This window comes from Silene latifolia, chromosome Y, assembly GCF_048544455.1.
Source record: "Silene latifolia isolate original U9 population chromosome Y, ASM4854445v1, whole genome shotgun sequence".
In the NCBI taxonomy this organism is placed as follows: domain Eukaryota; kingdom Viridiplantae; phylum Streptophyta; class Magnoliopsida; order Caryophyllales; family Caryophyllaceae; genus Silene; species Silene latifolia.
In genome coordinates this window covers 402,709,711-402,716,474 of record NC_133538.1, presented here as the reverse complement: position 1 = coordinate 402,716,474, position 6,764 = coordinate 402,709,711, and positions in this window count along the sequence as shown.

Here is a 6,764-nt window from a genome sequence, read left to right as displayed (position 1 = left end):
TTATAAAACAATAAAAAAAAAGTACTCTACTCTATTTGTACTTCTCCTGCTAGCTTCAACTCAACAACTCCACTGCTTCTCTTCAATTCTACACTGCTCTTTCCACTGCTCTTTCCACTGCTTCTCTTCAATTCACAGTTAAACTTCTACTCTTCATTTACTTCTCAAATTTCCAAATCCAAACCTACCAACAATAAAAGCACATTAATCAACTTTTATTTTTGAAATTAAAACAAGTCTATAAAAAGAGAACTTGTGCAGTCAAAATTTACACAGTCAAAATTTTTTGACTCACAAAAAAATTATTTACGGTAAAAAAAATTCCACATCTTGAAATTTTCCAAAGTTTTTTACTAACAAAAACATTAATCACAGTACAAAAAAATTACAAACACATCTCAAATTTTCCAAAAAAAGTTATGGATTTAAATGAATATGATATTTCAAATTATGGCACCGATGATTACTCCAAACAATTCAACTTTCGATTTAAACCAAAGTACTCCATCTTTTACCGAATTATTATCGGGTAGCCAGTCAAGCCAAAAACTTGATATTTTTGGAAATCCGATGTTGTTGTCTCGACTCTCGACTAGCGATTTTGTAGCGGAAACCCCTCTTTATTGTGCAACTAAATCCAAAAAACCACCATCCAAAAAAAATCACACCAATTTTAAAAATGACGGAAAAAATTGGACCGATAAAGAGGACGAAGCTCTTATGTCCGCTTGGATTTTATCTAGCACCCACTCAATAGTGGGCAAAAACCAAAAATATATCACAATGTGGAATTCGGTTTACGAATTATATGAACAAACTCGTAAGGAATATCATAATGATGCTGAAATTGGCATTAGGAGTCTTGAGGGAATGAGAAATCGTTATAAACGGCTCAATTTTCTAGTCAACAAATGGGTTGGTTGCTACTCTAAGGTTGTTAATCGTCCACCGGCAAGCGGTACTAACATAGAAGACGACATACAATTAGCTCAAAAATTGTTTCGTAGTGAGAATAGAAACAAAGAATTTGTTGAGTTTCATGTTTACAATACAATCATGAGTAGGCATGCAAAATGGAAGTTACAAAAAAATCCAATCGATGTTGGTGAGAACATTAGTTGGTCGGGTTCAAAAAGGTCAAGGCCGGAAATGGATTCTAGCCCAGCAAGCGTCAATGTCCCTACACCGTCTAGTGTTAATGTCCCGACCCCATCTAGTTTAAATGTCGAGGGTTACGAACGACCCGAAGGAAGGGAGGCAGCGAAGAAGAAAAGGCAGGGTAAAGCTCCTATGACCGAGTCCGACTCGGTGTTTAGTCCGGGTGATATCTCAGTTATGGAAGGAAATAGACTATCAACAAAAGAGCAAGTTGAGTTTCGACAAAAAAGAATCGCTGCAGATTTTAAAATCGAAGAACTACGAATTCAAGGCCGGAAAACTGAAAACGAGATGATTTGGCTAAACACATTGCTCTTGAAACAAAATTTAAACACAAAAGATCAAGAAATGAATGATATGCTAATGGACAAATTATGTCCCAAATGTAATTATTTCTGTTTTAATTTAAGTTTTTAATGCTATGTTTAATTATGAATCTTCGATTTTAAGTGAGCTACAGATTTAATCGCAAACAAGAACAACAAAATCATGAATCTTAAAATTAATCTACGGATGAACATACAAATTAATCGCAAAACGAGATTTTAATCGCGAAAAACGAGATTTTAATCGCAAACTAGTACAACACAAAACGAGATTTTGTTCGCAAACTAGAACAACAAGATTTAAGATGAACAAACAAACCAGATTTTAATCGCAAATTAAGGATGAACATACAAATCAATTAAATCAGCAGTTTATTAAACAACAAGATCGTGTATATACAAATCAATTAAAACAGCAGTTTATTAAATCAATTAAATCAGCAGTTTATTAAATTACGGATGAACATACAAATCAATTACGGATGAACAACAAGATCTTAACAGCACAAAACCAGCAGTTTATTAAATCTTAACAACACAAAACAATTAATCTACGGATAAACAAGGAGATCGTGTCCATACCAGCATAGATCGCCTGTGAAGATCGTGTATAGATCGCCTGTGAAGATCGTCTGTGGAGATTAATCATGTATAGAAGGAGAACATAATATAGATCGATAATATAGAAGATTAATCGTGTATTGAAGGAGGAGATTAATCGTGTATGAAGGAGACGCAGATTAATCGTGTATGAAGGAGGAGTTTAATAGTGTAGGAAGGAGATTAATTGTGTACAGAAGGTTGAGATTTGATATTGAAGAGAATATTGATGATAGATCGGCTGTTTTGAAGAGAATATTGAATATTGATGATATTGAAGATGATGATATTTTGAGATTGAAGAGAATATCGTCTGTGGAAAAGATAGAGATTGAAGATAAGATAAGATATGATCGTCTGTGAAAATGACTCGAGTTTTATTAATTGGTTACTCGGAATTAGACAAGCTACTCGGTTGTTATTAATTAGTTACTCGGAATTAGACAAGTTACTCGGTTGTTATTAATTAGTTACTCGGAATTAGACAAGTTAATCGGTTTTTATTACTCAGTTTTTATTAATTGGTTTTTATTTTAATTATATTTCAAAATAATTATATTGTAGCATTTGGATTTAATATTTCAAAATAAAACCTTCAATTAATTATAACCGTTAGATCAAAATATAGCCGTTGGAATAATGATAACCGTTGGATCGAATATAGCCGTTGGATCGAATATAATCGTTGGATCGAATATAGCCGTTGGATTAATTATAACCGTTAGATCAAAATATAGCCGTTGCACCTAATTCTTATATATACTCTCCTAATTGTTGAACAAAATCAATCTCACAATATCCTTCTTCCAATGATATGGCATGCTTTCTTCGGTACACCAGGTTCGCTCAATGATATTAACGTTCTTCAACGTTCTCCATTATTTAATGAATTGTTAGAAGAATCTGCGCCAGCTGTTAATTTCACAGTTAATGGTACGGAGTATAATATGGGATATTATCTTGCTGATGGTATATATCCGGGTTGGGCAACATTTGTTAAATCAATTAATGCTCCTCAAATTCAAAAGCATCGGTTATTTGCAGCTCGACAAGAGAGTTGTCGAAAAGATGTGGAGCGTGCTTTCGGTGTCCTACAAGCTCGATTTGCGTTTATCAAACGCCCTTGTCTTCTTTGGGATCCAGATATGATGGGGAAGGTTCTCATGGCTTGTATTATTATGCATAATATGATAGTTGAAGATGAACGAGAAACTTATCTTAACTATGAAAGCATCATCGAAGAATATAAGGAAGATAATCCGAGTTCAGCTACTGATGACCAGTATGAATATCATCGTCATAGAAGGTCGACGCAAGAACGATTCGTAGAAATTCATGGCGAGATTCGTGATCATGCCACTCATAACGCTTTGAAAAATGATCTTATTGAGCATATTTGGGAAAACTTTCGTAACTAGAATTTGCTTTTAATGCATTTTATAATTTCGTAGTATTTAATGTTTTTTAATTTAATGTTTTTTTTTAATTATGTATGCGGTATTTTATATGTTGAATCATGTTTTTCATTTTTTTTTAATTGTTAATGAGATCGTCTAATCACTTTTCAGAATTATAACGTTATTTAATTATTATTTTTTTTCGTAAAGTGTTAGGATAAATAATGTGGAAAATGATATTCACAATAATAGATAAATAATATATTTATAAATAATAGATAAATAATATATTTATAAAATGTTAGGATAAATAATTGTAAAAGTAAAAGAGAGAAAAGTGGGGTAGAGAATGTGGAAAATGATTGGAAATGTTGTAAAGTGGATAATGATTGGGTTGATGACCTAGGTCGCGACCTTCTGCTTGGGAGGGTGAAAATGGGTCAAGGTTAATAATGTGGGATTAAGAGTAAAATCGGGTCGTGACCTAGTTAGCGTGACCTTTGCTTGGGGATGGTCTAAGGGCCCTCTATATTTGAGAAATGCAAGAATCCGATTAAATGGGAGTATAGGCAAGGAGTGCATTTGTTAGACAATGTTGTTATTCAAAGACAAATTTTATTAACCATGAATAACGATAACTAGTAATGATCTTTGGTAACAATCGGAGTAACGAACAATGAATATATTTAGAATAACAATAGAGTAACACGCAATATCATTAGAGTCACAATAGAATAACATAGAGTACGTAACAATAGAGTAATACGTGTTATTCCAGTGTTACTCTTGTGTGTAACTTGTTGTTACCCTCGTATTATTCTATTATTAGTAGTGTTATTGTGGTGTTATTATGGTGTTATTGTAGTGTTATTTTGGTGTTATTGTAATGTTAATGTGATGGTATTGTGGTGTTATTCTTGTGGTATTGTGGTATTACTCTGGAGTTACTGTAGTATTGTTGTGATGTTACTCTGGTGTTACTGTAATAATACCAAGGCGTGCATAAAATGCGTTAATTTTTCACAATTCTCTATAACTTTCTCATTATCTTTCTCATTATGTTGTACCCTGTTTTTAATCACACCTCCACCATGAGGCAACCAAACCACCGTCAACATTAAAAACTAATTGTGTTATTGTGGTGTTCTCTAGTAAGATTTAAGTATATATAAAAGACATTTGTTACTTATTTGCTATTACATTCACGGGTAAAGTTCACTCTATCCTGACAAGAGTATAGAACGCAAAGCTAATATAATTTTAGTCGAATGAGCTTAATCGTTGTCATAATAATGGTTAAAATAACATCGGTCTTATATTATCATTAGAATAGCCAATTTGGCAATATTTGACAATAGAATAACAATGGGATAACGGTAACATTAGAGTAACAGTAAAATAACACGCATTAACAATAGAATAACACAAGAGGAACAAAAATAACACAAGTGTTTTTGTAATGTTACTTTAGTGTTATTGTAGTGTTATTGTATTGTTATTGTAGTATTATTACAAATTTCTCACCTTTGTTAGCTTAGTGTTATTGTAGAATTACTCTAGTTTTATTGTATTGTTATTTTGGTGTTACTCTATTATTAATGTAGTGTTATTGTGGTGTTACTATATTATTACAAAATTGCCAAGTTTTTCACATGTGTTACCCTAGTGTTATTGTAGTGTTACTCTTGTATTATTGTGGTGTTACTTTATAACTAAAGATATGAACAAAAGAAAACAATAATTGGTATACATGAATAAAGAAAATGTAAACTATTATATGGAACGGAGGAAGTATGAAATAACACAAGGCTAACAATAGACTAACAATGGAACAACACCGGGCCAATCTAGTCACTAACAAGCTAAAGAAAGATGGGTTGATCAATTGATAACACATTATTTTTTGAGTAATTTATCAATTACACCCATGCTTAATTCACTTTTTTACATTTACTCCCACGTCAAATTTTTTTTTTAAATTACACCCAAATTAATTGCTCCGTTTATAAATTGCACCTAATGCCGTTTTCAGGTGGAAAATTTATGAAATGACGAATTTGCCCCCCCCCCCTATATGACACTTTGTATTCTTGAGACTCTTCCCTTACTTTCCCATTTACAACTCTTTCACCTTATTTCTCCCAAGTACTTCCCCAAATACTTACCCCATAAAAATTCCTTAAAATTTCCGTCATAATCCAAATTAAACCTTAAATATTGAGAGATTGTTCATCCATCAACATCTATCAAGGGTCGAAATAGGAAGAAGGAAGCAGGAAAGAATATGGGAAAAGGTTGATTGACATAATGACATTCCACTCAATATGTGATTACATATAATATGGGAAAAGGTTGATTGATTACATATAATAATAGTGAACATAGTCTGAGGTTTAGAAATTGGGCTTAACAATGTAGCGTAATGTGTATCATTCCCCAGATCTTGATTAGGACAAAAGACAGCGTCATGGCTTAGTGTATTACTGTTTACTGGACTGATTATGAATCAAAGGACCGATGGCGCCAAACCTAGATGGTGTCATAGGATAACCAACCTCTGTGACTGCACACGACCGATGATAGGGATCATATGCATAACCAGGAAAGAATATGGGAAAAGAATATCGGAATCATCTATCACTATTTCCTAAAGTATACGGAAATTGCACCCAATGCTATAACTGGGACGAAGAGATGAAGGGGTTTGTACGGCGGGACTCTCACGGCCGTGAGGCAGAAGTGGTGGTAAGGCTGATTTAGGGGGAGAGACAAAGTTTGGGGATGAGAAGATGGAGAAGATGATGAGTTTGGGTGATAATAATAATAATAATAATAATAATAATAATAATAATAATAATAATAATAATAATAATAATAATAATAATAATAATAATAATAAAGGAAAGAAGGGCAAAATTGTCCTAAAATAAATGTTTTACCCAAAATTTTTCAAATTTGACGGAAATAAGGCCTGAATCCGATATTGGGTGCAATTTATAAACGGAGCAATTAATTTGGGTGTAATTTAAAAAAAAAAATTGACGTGGGAGTAAATGTAAAAAAGTGGATTAAGCGTGGGTATAATTGATAAATTACTCTTATTTTAACTACAAAGAATAGAAGCTGGTGGCTAGTGGCCTGGTGCGAATGTGCGAAACCTAAAACGTCCACACCTTCACAAATATAGTTGTACAGTTCCAAAACTTGCAATTAGAAAACTAACTAACTTTTTGAATGCACTAACTGGAAGCAGGATCTACTTTTGTTGATTGCGTATATGCCT